At 35.2% G+C, this 21,204-nt stretch overlaps 1 non-coding gene across 1 annotated transcript; it reads left to right on the top strand.

Moving 5' to 3' along the window:
- Nucleotides 1–17,021: 17,021 nt before the first annotated feature.
- LOC114210211 (U6 spliceosomal RNA) lies at nucleotides 17,022–17,127 on the top strand. Its single transcript, XR_003609483.1, has one exon. It is a non-coding gene; the product is annotated as a U6 spliceosomal RNA (small nuclear RNA).
- Nucleotides 17,128–21,204: the final 4,077 nt, after the last annotated feature.

Below are 21,204 nucleotides of genomic sequence, written 5' to 3'. Positions count from 1 at the left end.
AAATGTAATATGCATACATATAAATAGAGAGAGATGATGAAAAAGTAAATGAGAAAAAAATGTGAATCTGGGTAAAAGATATATGGGAGTTTTTTTCTACTCTTCTTGCAACTTCTCTGTAAATTTGCATTACATCAAAATAAAAAGTTAAAAGAAAATTTGGACCACCTGACCAGGTAATGAGATTTAGATGACTTCACTAGATAAGATACTGACTGAGGCTGAAGTAAGAGCATGATGACTGATGGAAGAGGAATGTTCCAAATAACCAACAACGCCCACGTGACCGGCTGCAGAAATGAGAACTAAGGAAGTTGTACACCCTTCCTTTACTTTGACAAGTATTTATTTGTACCTATTTACCAATTTGTTCTCCCTCCTTGCCATTCCTATACTCTTTAATATAAGATGTGTAATTAATGTTAAATTCTGTAATTCAGTATTATTGTTACACAATACCAAATGGAGATTGTAACTAAAATATAAATAAAGCATCATCACCCAGAGTAAGAAAACCAATACATGGGACTACTTATAAATTGAAAAACCTAATAAATCTATAATGGAGTGATACCTTGTAAAGAATTGTGAGGTTACTGGGGCACCCAGGTGGCTCAGATGGTTAAGTGCCTACCTTCGGCACAGGTCATGATCCCTGGGTCCTGGGATCAAGCCCCACGTCAGACTCCTGGCTCAGCGGGGAGTCTGCTTCTCCCTCTGCCTCTCCCCCCTGCTCTTGCTCACTCTCTCTCTCTCTCTCTCTCTCTCTCTCTGGGTCTCTCTATCTCTGTCTGAGATGAATAAATAAAATCTTAAAAACAAACAAACAAAAAAGAATTGTGAGATTATTGATACATAGAACTGACCGGAATCACATAGATAAAAATCCAACTCAGTTTTTGAGAAGGTATCACTGTCAAAAGAACCACTTGGCTGAATAGAGAGACTGACTGTCCTGTCCAAGACTTAAAATAACCTATGGAATGCCCTTGCTCCCAAACTTCTGTAAACAAGAGGCAGGTTGGGGCACCTGGGTGGCTTGGTGCCCACCAGTCACTTGGTTAAGTGACTGCCTTCGGCTCAGGTCATGATCCTGGAGTCCCAGGATAGAGTCCCACATTGGGCTCCCTGCTGAGCAGGGAGTCTGCTTCTCCCTCTGACCCTCTCATGCTCTCTCTCTATCTCATTCTCTCTCTCTCAAATAAATAAATAAAATCTTAAAAAAAAAAAGGCAGGTTAAAAGATCTCTGCATTCTTCCAAAATAGCATATTCTCCAATGTCTACTCATCTGTGGTTAAGAGGAATAATATCTTTCAGAAGGTGGGGTCAAGAGCCATAGAGAACCATGAATCTGGGAGCTAGTCCTAGGGAGCAGCACAGGAGTTTAGCCAAGGAACATTGCCTACCCTTAGGGTAGGGCCCTCATATTTTCAAAATGGGACTACAGCATTGCTGTGTACTAAGTATGGCCCTGTGCCTCCCCTGTTCTTTTTGAAAAGGAGTGTTTATTGTGGTTTTCTGGGTTTGTTCAACCCTTGTTTTTTTGTGTGAAGGGAGACAGAAAAATTGTCTTTATACTTAACGGGTCTACAGATTAAAGAGGATCCACATAGAGACAACATGAAGGTTATCACAATATCCCGAAACTGGGACCTTTGAGTTGCGTTGACCTTGGGGAAGGGGTTGAGTATATTTTATGCGTTTGGGAAGAAAAGCAAATATGTTTAATTAAGAGGGCAACTGTAATAGATTGTATTAGTGTCAACATACCTCCTCTCCTACTGAGTCCATCCTTACAGGATGTCAGGCTGAGCCAAGTAGCAGTTTGGGGCCAAGAAATACTAGTAAAAATGATGTGGACTCTTTCTGAGAAGTTACATGAAATGTCAAGTTGTTCTGCCATTGCTCTTTCCATTTGTGCCAAGACTGTCCTAGATAGTGGCTATTCGTCTAGCCTGGGTCTTTAAGTGGAGAGAAGTAAAGTAGAATGGCAGGCAGCTGTTAGCCAATATACAACAGCCGTGAGAATCAAACCTATATTTTTGTATGCCACTGAGATTCTCATACAGTTTATTACTGCAACATGACCTAGCAAAATTTAATCACTCCACTGAAAGATTATTTAGGGATAATCAATTTCTATTACAACAGGGAATAAAGCTAGTATCAGTGGTAATAATCATTGAACCTGGAAAGCAGATATGTTCTTTGTCCACTAATTTAACAAACATTTATTAGAAATATGACTATTTTCTGGAAACTGTGCTGTTAGCACTGTTTCTGGTGTCCAAGAATGCATGTGATCAAGATTTTCTTATTGTGAAATGTTGGGAATTAATGATCTAGGACCAAAAGAAAAATAGCTTCAGAGGAGGTATACAAAAATCATTGTTTACTTTTAGCCACCATATGGCAGTGTGAACCAAATATGAAAGTATGTAAAGTATTCAAGAACAGAATTAAGAATCTGCCATTAAATCTGGTAGTTATTGGAGAGAAATATCCAGGACAAGGGGTTTACAGAACAACAGACAGAGGACCCAGCAAGAGAGTTTTTTCTTCTTGTCTTTGAAATTCCATGGATCACATGATGATTATACATGAGTTTAGTAAGTCCCAAGGAAACAGAGCCATGAATTTCCATAATCCAGTAAGCAGCTTGGTTGCGGGTAAGCCCCATGGCATCTCTAATTCTTATGCTAACAACCTTTTGAAAGAAACAACAAGCAGAGAAGGCCTAAAACTGATGTAAGAGACACGACATATATGAAAATATTGATGGCAAATGCCTTAATGGATGTGAGATAAGTAGACATCATAGCCCAGAAACCAGTTATTTCATGAAATTTAGTGAAATCCTAAAGAAGAATATGTATATGGCCCCAAATCCGTATACTTCTGTTAGTTCATTTACACAGGAAAGTGATTTGAATGAATAAAATAGAAACTTACATAAGGCAACAAAAAAAAACTTTGATTTTGGAAAAAGAATTGTTAAGAAAATAAGATTTTAGGGGCGCCTGGGTGGCTCAGTCGGTTAAGTGTCTGCCTTTGGCTCAGGTCATGATCCCAGAGTCCTGAGATGGAGCCCCGCATCAGAGTCCCTGCTCAGCAGAAAGTCTGCTTCTCCCCCTCCCTCTGCCCCTTTCCCCATGCTTGCGCTCTCTATCTCTCTCTCAAATAAATAAATAAAATCTTAAGAAAAGAAGAAAACAGGATTTTATAATAGGGATGATACTAAGGGAATTGCAGACAAAGCTACTGGATAAGTTACAGGGACTTCAATGTAAACTGCAGAGAGAAGTTTTATCTTTATGGATTGAGATGAAGAACTGAGGGATTCTAGAAGAGAGGAGCCAATCTAATTGATCTCGAAAAACACTGGTGTTTTTCAGAAAAAAGAGAACCTTCTGAGAGGAATTTCACAAATTCCATTACTGTAAACAAAGTAGCATCAAGAAAAAAATTTTCCAAAAAAAAGAAAGAAAAAGAAAAAAATTTTCAATAATTTATTCAATGATGTGGTTTGAGGAATGTTTTTGAAGTTTTTCTTTTTTTAATCTTTTATTTTAAACTAATTTTAGATTCACAGAAAAGTTGCCAAAATAGTACAGGGAGTTGTCATATACCTTTCTCCCAGCTTCTCCTCAGGTGAGCATCTTGCATCGTCATAGTCCGATTATGAAAACCAGGAAATTAATGCTGAGGTAGTACCATTAACTGAAGTACAGACCTTACTTTAGGTGAACTTCACCTATTTCCCCACTGATGTATTTCTTCTGCTCTAGGGTCATCTGCAGGATCTGACATTTAATTTTGCTGCTATTTGCCCTTGACACCCTCCAGTCTGCAAGAGTTACATCCTCTTCCCTTACATCTAGGGACCTTGACATTTTCAAGAATAAAGGTAAGCTATTTTGTAGAATGTTCCTCCATTCGGGTTTTTCTGATGCTTTCTCATGACAAGTGAATTGTGTATTATTTTGGCAAGCCTGGTGTAAACATGATGCTGTGTGCCTCTCAGGGCATCATGGGATAGGGGGTCATAATGTCAATATGTCTCAGTACTGGTGATGCTAATTTTGCTGGTTTGGCTAAAGTGGTGTCTGCAGGGTTTCTCCTCTAAAAACCAGTATTTCTTTTTCCTTATAAACACCTTCTGGAGAGGTATCTTTGGCACTATGTAAGGATACTGCTTCTCTTCAAATTTTTGCCCAACACTTTTAGCATCCATCAACGGACTTGTTTGCCATAATCATTGTGGTGTTTGTCTAATGGTGATTTTCTATTTTCTTCTCTCCCCCTGCATTTATTAACTGAAATTCTTCTGTAATGAAAAAATATTCCTTGTTCCCCATTTATATAATTATTCAATTAGTTGTTCATGTCAAAATAGACTCTTGGATGTTTATTTTATTATATGGGTTAAAAACCAATATAACTATCTCCCCCCCCCCCACTTCAAGTTGTTTCAGCTTTGGCCCTTCACACTCCTTCCAGATGGCTTCTACATTTTTTTAAACAAGCTCACATCTTTTATTAAGTACTTCCAAGATCTGGATTATAGGTATGTTCATTGCTTCTGGGTGTCATTAGTTACAGTGTCTTCAGCCACAACCAGTGGAGGTAGGAATGTATATATAGATGGTAACCTGTGCATACATTGACATCTGTATTTCTAGATCTGTCTATTTGTATGACTGTTAAAACAGTGAGTTTCTACTGATAATTGATTCCAGTCAAACACCTCAGTGTTTATTTAGCTTTTCCCCTTTCCTTATATTTAATTTCTTTCTCCAAAAGGGAAAATTCAGTTCTAGTTACATGCAATCAATATATTTCCTTTTTGTTTTCCCAGTTCGAGTATGCAAATTACATAATTTCAAAAATTGCTAACCATACCCTATAAAAAACACATTTACTAACCAAACTGGAGCAGTTGTATAGTGCTCTTTTTTGCCTTTTAGCCTTATGGTAAGCAACTGAAGGTTGGTAAGTTACCAGGTTAGCTGTTTTTTTCTGTACTCCTTCAATGTGATTAGGTTATCCATTTGTAATTTAGTTTGGTTCATTTGTTAATGTTTCTATGTCACATAAGTTTCCCCCACATAGCAGTGTATTTGGCTAAATTTTGAGTAGTTGAGATATCTATGAGGCATTCCTGTATGTCTAAGAATCATAAATATACAAAAAGATATATTCAGGGGAGTGTTACATTCCCCTTATCTCTGTTTGCACTCCCTTCTCCTTTCCAACCATTTCTCATCCACTTTCTAGAGATAAACATTATCCTTCCTTTCTGGTTTATCATTCCTGTATTTATTTCACACAAATGGGCAAGTATGTATGTACTTTTTCATATCCTCACATTTCTTATAGGAAAAATAGTACACTATAGCTTCTTTTGTAATTTGCTTTTCTCACCTAAAAATATGTCCTACAAATCACTCAATATCAATTCATACAAATCTTCCTTATTCTTTTATGCAGTTGCATACTACTTCATTGTTTGGATGGGCCATATTTTATCTAATCCCTTTCCTACATATGAGTATTAAGTTGTTTCCAATATTTTGGAATTACAAATAAAGCTGTGATGAATAACCTTGTACATATATGTATTCTTATTATTGGAGGCGTATATTTAGTGTGTGTTTTTAAAGGTTTCTGGATTAAAGAGTAAGTGCATAGGTAGTGTCTTTTTAAAAGATTTTATTTATTTATTTGAGAGAGAGAGAGAGAGAGAGAGCATGAGCAGAAGAGGGGCAGAGGGAGAGGGAGCAGACACCCCGCTGAGCAGGGAGCCCGACATGGAGCTCGATCCCAGGACCCTGGGATCATGACCTGAGCCAAAGGCAGATGCTTAACTGACTGAGCCAATCAGGCACCCTGAGTTTTGTTAAGTATTACCAAATTTTGCCCAAAATGGGTTTTACCAATTTACATTCCCATTAGCAATACATGAGAGTTTGTTTCCCCACAGCCTCACTGACAAAATTTCAATATTTACATACATAATTTTTGTACATCAGATAAGTGGTAAATAGGATCTCAGCATTTTTAAATTGTTATTTCTCTAATTATGATCTGAATATTTTAAGAACAACTTTTTTATTTTTGTGAATTCTTTTAATTATTTCTAATTAAAATTTTTTTTTTCTCATTTTTCTATCAGGGTCTTGGTCCTTTGTCCCTTCACTTTAAAAAGGACATTTTCCTTTGGTCTGTTGTTTTTTAAGATTTTATTTATTTATTTATTTGTCAGAGAGACAGAGAGAGAGAGCACAAGAAGGGTAAGTGGCAGGCAGAGGGAGAAGCGGGCTCCCCACCAAGCAAGGAGCCCGATGTGGGACTAGATTTCAGGACCCTGGGATCATGACCCGAGCCTAAGGCAGACGTGTAACTGACTGAGCCACCCAGGCATCCCTGGTCTGCTTTATATGTTGCAATTGTTCTCTACAAGTTAAGTCAGTTACATTGTTTTTGAGATTTTTTTTTTATGCAAGCATTTTTATTTTATGTTGTCAAATGCAACAATCTTTTCTTTTAATGACTTTGGGTTTTGTATCACACTTAACAAAGCCTTCCCTACACTGAAACTAAAGAGAAATTCATGAATGTTTCTTTGTTGTAGATCCATGGCTTCATTTTTTACATTTAGATACCTAATCCATCCCTAGTAATCTCTTGTATGGTATGAGATAAATTGAATTTTAACTTATTCCATATGGCTCCTTAGTTGTCCTATCACCATTTATTAATGAGTCAGTCTTTACCCCAGTAAACTGAAATGCCAGTTTATCATATATTAAATTTCCATATGTATTTGAGTCTAGTTTTGGACTTTCTATTTTATCTGTGCTATTTATCTACATATATATTTAAAGAGTTTTAAATATTTTCCTCATACAGATCTTGCACATTTCCTGTTAAATTTATGTCATTGTAGTTAATCTTCTTTGTTGCAATCTTAAATGGGATTATCTTTACTATTATATCTTCTGTTTATTATTTGTGCATATGAAGACTGTTGATTTTATATGATAATTTTATATCCTGGCCAACTCACTCAATTCATTGATAATAGAACTAGTTTTAGTATCGATTCTCTGGAGTCTCTAGGTATTCTATCATATTATCTGCAAATAGAAACCATTTTACTCCTTAAATTGTCCATTTTTATATCTCTGATTTCTTTTATTTAATTGTTCTGGCTAATAATATTTCTACTACAATGCCAAATAGTAATGGAGGGATATAATCATGTTAAGAAAGTATCTCTCCATTCCCATTTTCTTTATGGTTTTCATCATGAATGTATATTGAATATGTCTAAAGCTTTTTCATTATTTACGGAGATAATCATGTGATATTGAATTGAGCTAAGATGAAGGAAGCAATGAATGTAGATCAGTGAAGACAGGCTATAGAGGAAAATTTGGGGAAAGGTTGACAAATAGAAAGTCATAGAAAAACAGTAAACTTGTGCATTGTGTAAGTATGAAATGGTTTGTATCAGCACAACAGACCCATTCTTAATGCACACAATTCTGTCAGTTTTTTAAAAATGGGAATTATTTTTTATGCGTATTTCTGAAAGCATAATGAAACAATATTTTATGAAGAACTAAGAGCTAGTGAAGCAGAGACGTTTTTATTCCTCCTGTTGCCATGGAAACTTTCAGCAATGAAATCTGACTTCACGATGAATACTTAGGAATACTTAGGAACAATTACACCTAATAACCAACCTGCTCTTTGGTTTGTGTGAGGTTTTAGAAGACTCTCAGATGCCGCAGATTCTTAAACTTTCCAAAGTAATTTCCTACATATTTTATTATTACAAAAAGCGATGATAAAAATATTGTTCAGATAATTCAAGTTCTATCTTAGTTTTAGCATCAAAATCTAAAATTAAATATAAGAATAAAATGGAATTTGGGTTTAAGTAATGCCCTGGGTTTTAGAAAGTTTTTTTTCATTTTTGTTTAACATGTTTGGTAGTATCATTTCTTATGAATCAAACACTTCATAGTCAAGGAAAATCATCATAGTCTGATTCTGAGTATACTCCTTCTAGCTGCAGGATTTAATTTTAATTTCTACTAAATTTGTCCAAAACAACCCTTTCAAAATAGAAATGTATATGCTCTCAAAAATTATTCTGATCTTGATAAAACTTTTGGTAATCCAAAATTAAATTAAAATGTCAAACAACTGAGAACTAGCCTCTCATTAAACTAAAATACCTATGTTTATCTAATGTATAGTCCTAAGAGTTAAATAGTAACATGATAAAATCATTATTCCAGTTTAATAGGTTCTATGATATGTCATGTATGCTTTTGGCTTATAAAAATATGAGTTCTGAAGAGTTTTTAATAGAATACCTCGATATAGAAAACTAGAAAACAAATACAAAATAAATTTCTCAATAGAGCTGGTTTAGACATTCAGTAATAAATCAGTCAATATTAGAGGAGTCATGAAATATTTAAAAGACATGCAGATATCTGTTAATAAGAAGGTGGACTGTGAAACGTAGAATCAAAGTGTGGAGTGAAATTTACATCACTTAAAAATTATGTACTTTGACCACAAATAACTGGACCAGATGTCAGCCAGAGTTGTTATATCTTCAAATAAACCTAAACCTTTGGATCACTTTCATAGCTGATGCAGAGTAAATCCCAGGAAACAGGCATACATCCAAAAGAGTGCTTCCCTCCACATCACACCTCATATAACATTTCAGATATCCTAAACATGGAACTATGGTGGTGGCTAATGATGTTGAGACACTTGAGTAGGAACATTTTTACCATGATTATCATTTTTTTAAGTAAATCATTCTGAGGTAGATTATTTAGATTCGTATTTTTACCTTGCTCCTTCTCTAACATATTCCCATGGAGAAATTAAAAAAATAAAATGATTCTGGTAATACGTTCACAAATACCTCTATCAGGATGCAGTTACTCTATAATTTTAAATCTTCCAAAATTAAATTATGGGAGATAAATTTCCCCATGTATTTTCTGGCACAATAATGCATGGGAAATAATTCTGAACCTGTGACAACAATCTTTAAATCTGAAGGTGTGGTTGACTTTGTTAATGTAAATAGGAAGTAAACATAAGATTAAGGACATTTCCATGCTTTTTTTCCCCAGACATTTCAATAAGTCTTCTTCTTTGCACATTTACATGTATACATATTTATGTAGCTATATACATAAAGTTGGCATAATCAAATCTACATGTTTATATAAATAAAAATTCAAGTTCTCGTGTACAGATATGTTTTTCATTTTTATGATAGGAATTTTTCACATACTTTTTAAAAAAATTTTTTTTAAAGATTTATTTATTTTAGATAGAGAGCATGAGTGGAGGGAGGGACAGAAGAAGAGGGAGAAGTCTCAAGCAGACTCCCCGCTGAGTGCAGAGCCCAATGCAGGGCTCTATCCCAGGACCCTAAGATCATGACCTAGAGCCAAAATCAAGAGTGTGACTCTCAGCTGACTGAGGCACCCAGGTGCCCTGATTTTTCACTTCCTTTTTAATGAAAAATAGAAATTTAGAAGTAAAATCTAATATCATATCTATCTAATCAATCATATCTATTTAATCAAGAATCAATATCATGTCTATTTAATTTGTTCCTGCTGAAAATTCATATTTAATTGAAAATGTTTAACAAATTATGTCTTCAAAGCAATTATTTCTCAACAATAAGTTGTTTTAACCCAAACATGTTCAATGTAAATGGAGAAATATAAGAAAGTAATAAATACAGTTTTAGAAACAGAAGCCCATTCACATTTAACACCATTGCAAAACATTTAAATCCATTATTTAAAGTACTCAGATGTTTTCAGTACTTTCGTGTGTTTAGACAATAAAGGTAAGAATTTTCCCATTGTAACAAGGTGATTTTTTTCCCTGTTAAAACATGATAATATATAATTCTGTAAATATCACTAATGAATCAAATATATCAGACAAATAATTTTAATTAACATGTATACAGGAGCCAGCAACTTTATATACCAGCAACTTTAAAAGCTCATGTTATCTGGTCACTTTTATTTTGCATGTTTTTATCATTAAGCCACTACCTATCACATGATGTTTAGGAAGCCAAGTAATACCAATAATTGATTATAACTTTTAAATTACTCTGCTTTTAAAATTATCCACAGAATGGAGGTCAAGTTTAAGTTGCTCTTATTCTTCACTAGGTGTTAACTGATGCAAAATCTCCATTTTATGTAAATTGAACCTAACCATAGGGCTAGAAGTAAACCTCTGGGTTATGTCATACTATTTCTTGTACACGTAGAACTGCAATTCAACTACTTTACAAAACAGCTCAATTCCTTTTAGAGAATGAAAACAGGAGACATTTAAACATTTTCCTGGACAATTATTTTGAAAGATTTTTAAATATATATTCTCCCTTGAACTTATTTTCTTTATTTCATTTTCTAATAACAGTTTTAGGTTTAAAATAAAATTGGGAGGGAAGTACAGAGATTTTCCATATAGGCCCTGCCCCCACACATGCATAGCTTCCCTGAGGGATCATCAACATCACTCACCAGAATGGTACATTTTAACCAACAGTGAACCTACATTGACACATCGTAATCATCCAAAGTCCATGGCTTACTTTAAAGTTCACTCTGAATGTATATTCAATGGGTTTGGAAATATATACAGTGACATGTACCCATCATTGCAATGTCTCACAGAGTATTTTCACTGCCATAAAAATTCTCTCTCCCCCTAGACACACACTTTGGGCAACCACTAATCTTTTTACTGTTTCCATAACGTTACTCTTTCCAAAATGTCATATGGTTGGAATCCTATAGCATGTAGCTATTTCAGATTGGCTTATTTCACTTAGTAATACGCACTTAACGTTTTCCATGTCTTTTTATGCCTTGAGGGCTCATTTCTTTTTAGCACTCCATAATATTCCCCTGTCTGGATGCACCAGTTTACTTATCCAGTCACCTACTGAAGGACATCTTGGTTGTTTTCAAATTTTGGAAATTATGGATAAAGGTGCTGTAAACATCCATGTGCAGATATCTTTATGGACAAATGTTTTCAACTTCTCTGGGTAAATACCAAGGAGCACGATTACAGGATCATATAGTAAGTTTAATTTTATAAGAAATCACCACACTCTTTCCCAAGGTGGCTATATTATTAGCGTCCCCACCAGCAATGTATGAGAATTCTTGTTGCTCCACATCTTCAATAGTATTTGGTGTTGTCGGTGTTCTGGATTTGGGTCATTCTAATAGGTGTGTAGTAGTATCTCAGTGTTTTTTGTTTTCTTTAATTTGCATTTCCCTCATTACATATGATGGAAAACACCTTTTCAGATACTTATTTGCCATTACTACATTTTCTTTGCTGAAATGTCTGTTAAGGTCTTTGGCCCATTTTTTAATTGGAATGCTTGCTTTCTCATTGTTGAGTTTTAAGTGTTCTTTGTATATTTTGGACAATAGTTCTTTATCAGATGTGTCTTTTGAAAATATATTCTCGCAGTCTGTGATTTGTCTTCTCATTCTCTTGACGTTGTTTGTGGCAGAGCAGAGGTTTTGATTTAAATAAGTCCAGCTTAGGTATTATTTTTTTCATGAACTGTGCCTTTGGTATTATCTATAAAAAGTCACTACTGTACCCAATGTCATGTAAGTTTTTGGTAGTTTTATAGTTTTGTGTTTCATATTTAAGTGTGTGATACATTTTGATTTAACTTTTGTGAAAGATGCATGGTGTATATATAAATTTATTTTATTTTTTTTGCATGTGGATATCCAGTTGCTCCAGTAGCATTTGTTAAGAAAACTATCTTTGCTCTATTGTACAGCCATTGCTTCTTTGTCAAAGATCAGTTAACTGCGTGTATTGTGGATATACGTCTGGGCTCTCTGTTGTGTTTATTGACCTATTTGTCTGTTTTTTTTTTTTATTATTATTCACCAGTACCACATTGTCTTGATTACTATGGCTTTATAGTAAATATTGAAATCAGCTAACATCAGTTCCCCACTTTTGTTCTTGTCATTCACTATTGTGATGACTCTGCTGGGTCTGACTATTTTTCTTAATAATTTCTCACTGTCACTATCTTCCCTAGAAAATTCTTCACATTTTAAAGTCCTCTTTTTTCTTATTCACTTTCAAGTAAAAGAATATTTCATTTTTAAATATTTTAGACAATCTGCTCACTATTCATATTCTAGTTATAATTAAAACCTGTTCTGACAAACAAATGCCTCTGTAAGATTTCATTTCTCCTCTAATTATTTTGAAAGGTAGACAGTTTAATTCATAGAACTATGCTACGGCCATTTAAGGCTGTAATTATTAACTTTTCATGTCAATGTCCTTTTAAAATTAAAATTTAAGACACCCAAAAAAAGGATATGTGTTGACCAATATCATGAGAAGAAGCATAATAAAGAGTTTGCAGAACTGAGACGTAAGAATTATTTCTTACCATATGACAGTTACTTACTGGTATTAGTTTAACATATTAAGTAGTGCACGACTGAAGCATGTAGTGCAAACATCATTTATAAGACTATATTGCTTTCCAGGGCACCTGGGTGGCTCAGTCGGTTAAGCTTCCAACTCTTGGCTTCAGCTCAGGTGGTATTCTCAGGGTCCTGGGATCGAGCCCCACAGTGGGTTCTGTGCTCAGCATGGAGTCTGCTTTTCTCTCTCCCGCTGCTCCTCCCCAACCCTCACTTTCTCTCTCTCTCTCTTTCTCTCAAATAAATAAATTAATTAAATCTTTTTTTTACAAGACTATATTAATTTCCCATTGCTGCAGTGATAAATTACCATGAACTTAGTGGCCTAAAACAATACAAAGAAGTCCGAAATTGGTCTCACTGAGCTAAAATCAAGGTATTGGCAGCGTGTGTTCCTTTTGGAGACTTCAGAGAAAATTCACCTCCTTGCCTTTTCCAGCTTCTAGAGGCCCTCTGTACCCTTTGGTTCGGGTTCCTTCCTTCATCTTCAAAGCACTTCATTTCAAGCTCTCCCTCCCTCATCCCACCATCTGTCTCTCATTTTGACACAATTGCTTTCCTCATATCAGGAATCATGATTACAACGGGCACACCAGACAACCCAGAATAATCTCCCCTTCTCAGAATCCTTAGTCAGAAATGTAAATTCTTTTTTTTTTTTTTTGTCATAATAAGGCAACATATACGCAAGTTCAGGGAATTTCTATTACTTTTGTCTTCACAGTGACCATGGGATATATGTACTCGGAGCTAAAAAGATAAAATCTATGGAGACTTTTGCCCTTTGAAGTTCTTAGTCCATGGTCAATCACTAAACCTATCTTGATGGAGATATAGAGTGAGAAAAGGGGGGGGCTCGGACCAAGCCTGGAGGAATTTCAGCTTCTAAGGTCTGGCAGAGGATCATGTGGTGGAAGACACAGAGAGTGAAAAGACTAGAACAGTGTGATCCCAAAAGTCAACCAGAAGATTTTTGTTTCTACTACAGCTCCATGTGAGACACTGGGCGAGGTACTTAGGCTTTCCAATCATGGATTTCCTCATTCATGTCTTCTCCACAGAGCCACTGTGAGGACTTCAACAGTGTAATGCTGTAGAGACTTAAGCTCAGTCCCTCAGTGCCTGCTGTCACAGTGATCTTCACCGCCGCCACGGTCATCCTTAGGGATGAAGTAGGATGCAGGTCTGGAAGTGTGGTTGTGCCACTCAGATCTCTCTGGCTTGCTCCGGGGGAAGAATTTCTCTTTTGCTACCCAGGCCCTTTGCCCACTGTGTCCTTTCTCAGATTACAGGAACTTCTTGCAGGCGAATGATGAGGTATCCTGATTCCAGCTCAGCACTAAGTCCTTTTCCTCATTTTACTCAGGTATTTGCATTTAACATACAGATAATTGGGGAGAAAAGAGTGAAAGGGATAATGGTATGCACAACAATAATAATACTCTAGAGTGTCTTTTTGTAAAAAAAAAAAAAAACTATAGCTATAAGACAATGGAAAATTGATCAGCCCTTTAGGTTCTGAAAGATCTGGATGATATATTTCACTTCTGAAAATTTTATAAGAATGTACTCTGGGGGCTCCTGGGTGGCTCAGTCGGTTAAGCCTGAACCTTTGGCTCAGGTCATGATCCCAGGGTCCTGGGATCAAATCCGGCACAGGGCTTCTTGCTCAGCAGGGGATGGGGGGGCCCTCCGCCCTCCCTCTCCCTCTCCTGCCTGTTCCTCCTCTCTTGCTATCTCTGTCTCTCTCTCTCAAATTAATAAATAAAATCATTTTTTAAAAAAGAAGGTACTCTGAATTATTAATGAAATTTATACTTACAAGTGCATAAGAATCAATAGTTTCACTACTTAACTTTCTTTTGTAGTTAAATGAATTACTGAAAATATTTAAAAGAAGATCTTGTTGAGAAAATAATTGCAATTATTCATTCAACATTGTACACAAAGCACAAGAGGGCAACATTTTTTTAATTTAAATTTTAGATCCATATAACACTAAAAGTTATGTTTCTTTTCATGTTATATCCTGGTCACTGAAAGGTAACCTTAACCAATACTATAAGAATTTAAAAATATGGAATTTTAATTAAAAAATTAGAATTGTTCAGACTTAAGCAGTAAAATATAGAAGGTTTTAAGTACTGTTTGTGTTTTAGGTTTTAAGTACTCTTAAAGTACTTTAAGAAATAGTCAAAAATTTTTTGAAATCGTTTCTCATTTCTCCTGGCAGTAATTAACAATCTAACTAATTTTATAATTGTTTCTTTAGATAACATATGCCTCATTTGTTATATGTTTCAGCATAGTTGACACAAAATGTTACATTATTTTCAGGTGTACAACATAGTGATTCAACTTCTCCATACATTATGCTATGTTCACCACAAGTGTAGCTACCTTTGGTCCCCATACAATGCTATTACAATATTATTGACTATATTCCTTATGCTGTGCCTTTTATTCCTGTGATTTATTCATTCCATAACCATAACCCCTTCACCCCTTTAGCTCAATATCCCATCCCCCCTCCCCTCTGGCAACCATCAGTTTGTTCTCTGTAAACACAGGCATGATTCTGCTTTTTGTTTGTTTGATTCTTTATGAATTTATTTTGTTTTTTAGATTCCACATACGAATGAACTTGTATGGTATTTATCTTTCTAAGTCCAACTTATTTGACTTAGGATAATACTCTCTAGATCCATCTACATTGTCACAGATCTCATGATCTCGTCCTTTTTATGGCTGTGTAATATTATACACACACAGACACACACACACACACACACACACCACATCTTCCTTATCTATTTGTGTACCAATGGATGCTTAATACTAATTCAGAAGAGATCTAAGCACGCTTATGTTTATTGCAGCATTATTTGCAATACTCTTAAATATTTTTAAATGTCAGAAAATAGTAAGTAAGTTGATTACAAGTAGAGTGAATTGTTGCTCTCTTACTAGACTTTCACAATGAAATATAGGTGGGGAGTGTATCCTTTAATAGACATTTTTATGCATAGCACTTTGTATCAGAGAGCATTTTTACAGTAAATGATAGTATTCACATATATTATCAGTTAGCTTTTTATGTATTTATGAGTGATAAAAAGTAAGAGAAAACTTCTTGCAATATGTACAAAGTCAAAGCTATTAAAATAGCCATCTGCCCAAGTCAAGACTGCTGTGTGCACAATAATGTAAAAACAAGAGTTCTACTAGATATCATTTTTAAACTTTATCTTACTGTACTTGACCATATGAGTTTTTACTCCAAAAACAATGGGATATAGGGAATGTTCAGCACCAAATAAAAAGATTATGGAGACCACAGAGCTGTATTTACCCTCCCCTTTACACATAACTAATCCATTCAATTATATGCTTTGAAAACAGTAAACTGCCTAAAACTATTTATGTCAAAACCAATTTGGATGAAACAACATAAAAACAGAGGCAAATTTTTTCTTTAAAGGTCAGAAGATTTCTGTATTCCTATTCATAAGTATCCTTGATTTCTTGCTTCATTAAAAAAAAAAACCCTGAAAAGTATAGTGATGCAAGATGCAAGATATAGTTTATGCAAGAAAGATGGCAGCAAAGAGGTAAACAAATCAAAGCCTTTGGCTCTAAATCAACAGAAGGAAGTTACAATACATATATACACTTCAAGTTTATATAAAATTAAAAAAAAATTTTGTGCTTCCTACTTCAATTGGCTTTTTAAATTAACCAATGATTTTCTAGCCTGATGTTGTCAAATAATTTGGTCTATAGAACTCATTGCTGGCCCAAACTGAAGTGAGGCAGTCTCATACACTAGTGGGAGAGTAAATTGCGGAAGATTTACAGAAAACAAATTAATCTTACAAATGCTACTATTTTAAACACTTCTAGGAATCTCTCCTATGGAAATAATTCATTAAAATTTAGGGAAAAGACTTTATGTAAAAATGCTTGAAACTAATCTTTTATATATTTAAAAATTACTGGAATAAATGATGGTGGTGGAGTTCACACACACACATACACAAACACACACACAATGGTATATCCACATGATAAAATTTTATGCATCTGCTGAACATTTAAAGCCATAGAGACATTTAAACATATAGAAAAAACTTTCCTAAAATAATGTTAAAATGATGGAGTAAATTACAACTCTGTATATAAAAAATGATTTCAATAGTGCTTCCTTCTGAGATGCCTGGGGGACTCAGTCAGTTAAGTGTCAGACTCTTGGTTTCAGCTCAGGTCATGATCTCAGGGTTCTGTGTTTGAGTCCCACATCAGGCTACGCGCTCAGTGTGGAGTCTGCTTGAAAGATTCTCTCTCCCAATCCCTCCTCATCTGCCCCTCCCCCCACTCATGCTCTCCCTCTGTCTTTCTTTCTCTGTGTCAAATAAATAAATAAATAAATAAATAAATAAATAAAGTCTTTAATAGTGCTCCAATAACAGCACATATACTAAAACTGGAACAATACAGAGAAGATTAGCATGACCCCTGTGCAAAGATGTCACCTAAATTCATGAAGCATTCCATATTAAAAAAAAAGAAAAATTATTTCAATAAACATAAGAATAAATGGGAGAAACTGTATCAAAATGTACTATTGGATATCTGATTATTTTCTTGTACTTCTCTTCATAGCCTTTTGTCTTTTGCAAATTATATATGTATATATATATGATACCTTTGAATTAGAAAAAAACTAAAATTTTAAAATTGTTTCATAATAAAATAGTCTGGAAAACCAGATTTATAGCTTTATCGAAATGAATAATTGGATTTCTTTTTCTTTTGAGAGAGAGAGAGCACATGTGCACAAGGAGGGAAGAGACCCTCCTCTCTCTGAGGGAGAGAGAGAATCTTGAGCATGCTCCATGTCCAGTGTGGAGCCCAGTGCAGGGCTTAATCTCAGGGCCCTGAGATCATAATCTGGGCTGAAATCAAGAGTCGGATGCTTAACCAACTAGCCACCTAGCCACCCCTAATTAGATATGTCTCTAAATTAATTTTTTTTCTCAATTTGGGAAATTTTACATTGAGAAGTTTGGGAGGGAGGCAGAGTTTCTGAAGTCATTCTTATTCTCTGTAGGACCTTGTCTTTGTAAGCATAGTTTACATGTTCTAGAACAAAAAAAAAAATGTATATCAAAATATTGTGCCAAATAGTAAAGGTTAAAAACAGAAAAAGTAGAAATAAGAGATATTCTATGAGAGTTATTCTTTCAATAATGAATATCTCATCGTTCTCTTTTGTAAGATTAAAGTATTTGGCCTTTGTTCTTTCAGTACCAATAGGTTATGCTTTTACAATTTTCTCTCCAAAAATCGTAATTTGTATCCAAATCTACCTTTGCACAAATAATCTCTCTTGATTTATTGCTGGGAAGGAGGTAAAAATGTTGGTGCCTTATATATGCTCTGAGTACCACAACATTTTCCCCTGCCATCCACAGTTTGCTTCCAAATTTCTTGGTGTCAGCTTTCAGAGGTTTTCACTTTTAAGGGAAGTGGAATTATCCTTTACACATCACTTGTTTAAGCTTTGAAAAATTATCCTTTGGCTTCAAACCACATAATCTTAACTTGCTGCTTTATTTTGTTTTGTTTTCCTTTAGACACTGGAGCATATTTCCCTCCTTGTTTAAATTGCTTTGCATCCCAGTCATTAATTGGTGAATTTTGGGGGCTCAACATGTGTTTCACATAAAGTTGCTAGCTTCCTCTGGGGTTATATGACAGCCTTCTTGAAAGTTGAAGAACAAGGTGCTTGCACTTCATCTAAAAAAAAAAAAAGACATAATTTGAACTAATGTAAACTTACAGTAGCCAAGATTACGTCATAATAGAGAAGTCTGCAATAGTGGATGTAGGAAGAGTCACAAAGGACAACTTGCAAGGGTGAAATATATTAATGTTGGTATCAAGATGTGAGCGCACGCCATGTACACATCTGGGAAGCTTCAGGAGCAACAGAGGGAAAGGATCAGGAAGCAGAGGCTGGTTAAATATTGCACTGCTCTCAATAGGCAAATCAGATTTAAAATAATCTTGAAGTTTTGAGTAAAGTAAATGGAATCACACTCTATAAAGCAAGAATTGATTCCGTAGCTGAGAGAAGCTTCCTGTAGCTGTGCAAGTTTTATGTGACGTCCCTCAATACTCTTTAAACAAACAGGTTTTGTTTTGTTTTTGTTTTTGTTTCTCTTTTTCCTGGACTGTTTTCAAGGTCTTTTTTTTTTTTTTTCTTAATAAGCACATGAACCCCAAAGGATAGGATTCACAAGGAGGATTACAAACCGAAAAGAGGTTTAAAATAAAATTACATATACCTAAAAATGAAGTGCTTTTACTTCCTTTCCTTTCTATTAAAAAAAAATTCTTCAATGAAAGAGTGAAAGTGTGGAGGAGAAAGATAATACAACTGCATATGGGCATGAAGAGATAAATCAAAGATGAAAAGCTAGAGAAGAAATCAAGATAGAGAGATGAATATTCCAAAGTAAAAGAAGAAATCTAAGGACCATCTGGGAAATAATAAATGGTCCCTGGTTACACATAATAATTTTACTGATGTTTTTCTACTAAATCCAAGAGAATAGTAGCATAAATCTTTATAAAAATAACTCCTATTGCCTGGTTTGTTAAAAAAACTTTCATTTCCAAATAAAAAGAAACAATTTCAAGAGCTTGAATATAAGACATAATGAACTTTTGCAACACTTTTATGTTTTTGTGTTGATGATCAAGATAAAGCCCCACAACCCTGAATTAACATACAGTATGCATTGGGTTGTTGAATCACGGGTGATTGCGCTTTAGGGTAGGGAAAGGACAATGATAGTCTTATGTGTATGTTTTGATAGCTCCTTGAACATTCAGGGAAATTTTTTATCTTTACATGAATTTGGAAGTTTTGACTATGTGGGACTAGACATTTTATTTATTTATTTTTATTTTATTTTATTATGTTATGTTAATCACCATACATCACATCATTAGTTTTTGATGTAGTGATCCACAATTCATTGTTTTCGTGTAACACCCAGTGCTCCATGCAGTACGTGCCCTCCTTAATACCCATCACCGGGCTAACCCATCCCCCCAAACCCCTCCCCTATAAAACCCTCAGTTTGTTTCTCAGAGTCCATAGTCTCTCATGGCTCATCTCTCCCTCCGATTTCTGCCCTTCATTTGTCCCTTCCTTCTCCTAATGTCCTCCACGCTATTCCTTATGTTCCACAAATAAATGAAACCCTATGATAATTGACTTTCTCTGCTTGACTTATTTCACTTAGCATAATCTCCTCCAGTCCCATCCATGTTGATGTAAAAGTTGGGTATTCATCCTTTCTGATGGCTGAGTAATATTCCATTGTATATATGGACCACATCTTCTTTATCCATTCATCTGTTGAAGGGCAGCATCTCAGCTCTTTCCACAGTTTGGATATTGTGGACATCGCCGCTATGAACGTTGGGGTGCATGTGGCCCTTCTTTTCACTACATCTGTGTCTTTGGGGTAAATACCCAGGAGTGCAATTGCTGGGTCATAGGGTAGCTCTATTTTTTATTTTTTTGAGGCACCTCCACACTGTTTTCCAAAGTGGCTGTACCAACTTGCTAAGAGGGTTCCCCTTTCTCCACAACCTCTCCAACACTTGTTTCTTGCCTTGTCAATTTTTGCCATTCTAACTGGTGTAAGGTGGTATCTCAATGTGGTTTTGATTCGAATTTCCCTGATGGTTAATGATAATGAACATTTTTTCATGTGTCTGTTAGCTATTTGTATGTCTTCTTTGGAGAAGTATCTGTTCACATCTTCTGCCCATTTTTTGACTTGATTATTTGTTTTTTTGGGTGTTGAATTTGAGTTCTTTATAGATCTTGGATACCAGCCCTTTATCTGTAGTGTCATTTGCAAATATCTTCTCCCATTCTGTGGGTTGCCTCTTTGTTTTGTTGACTGTTTCCTTTGCTGTTTAGAAGCTTTTTATCTTGATGAAGACCCAAAAGTTCATTTTTGCTTTTGTTTCACTAGCCTTTGGAGATGTATCTTGAAAGAAGTTGCTGTGGCCTATGTCAAAGAGGTTACTGCCTATGTTCTCCTCTAGGATTTTGATGGATTCCTGTCTCACACTGAGGTCTTTCATCCATTTTGAGTTTATCTTTGTGTATGGTGTTAGAGAATGGTCGAGTTTCATTCTTCTGCATGTGGCTGTCCAATTTTCCCAGCATCATTTATTGAAGAGACTGTCTTTTTTCCGTTGCATATTTTTTCCTGCTTTGTCGAAGATTATTTGACCATAGAGTTGAGGATCTATATCTGGGCTCTCTATTCTGTTCCATTGGTCTATATGTCTGTTTTTGTGCCAGTACCATGCTGTCTTGGTGATCACTCCTTTGTAATATAGCTTGAAATCAGGCAACGTGATGCCCCCAGCTTTGTTTTTCTTTTTCAACATTTCCTTGGCAATTTGGGATTTTCCTGATTCCATACAAATTAAGGATTGTTTGTTCCAACACTTTGAAAATGTCATTGGAATTTTGATCGGGATAGCATTGAAGGTATAGATTGCTCTGGGTAGCACAGACATTTTAACAATGTTTATTCTTCT

This window comes from Eumetopias jubatus, unplaced genomic scaffold (genome assembly GCF_037043125.1).
Source record: "Eumetopias jubatus isolate StellerSeaLion01/CBP00866 unplaced genomic scaffold, mEumJub1_p1.0 scaffold_2, whole genome shotgun sequence".
NCBI lineage: Eukaryota > Metazoa > Chordata > Mammalia > Carnivora > Otariidae > Eumetopias > Eumetopias jubatus.
Note: the sequence above shows the minus strand (reverse complement) of the source record. Positions and strands in the feature narration are given on the sequence as shown.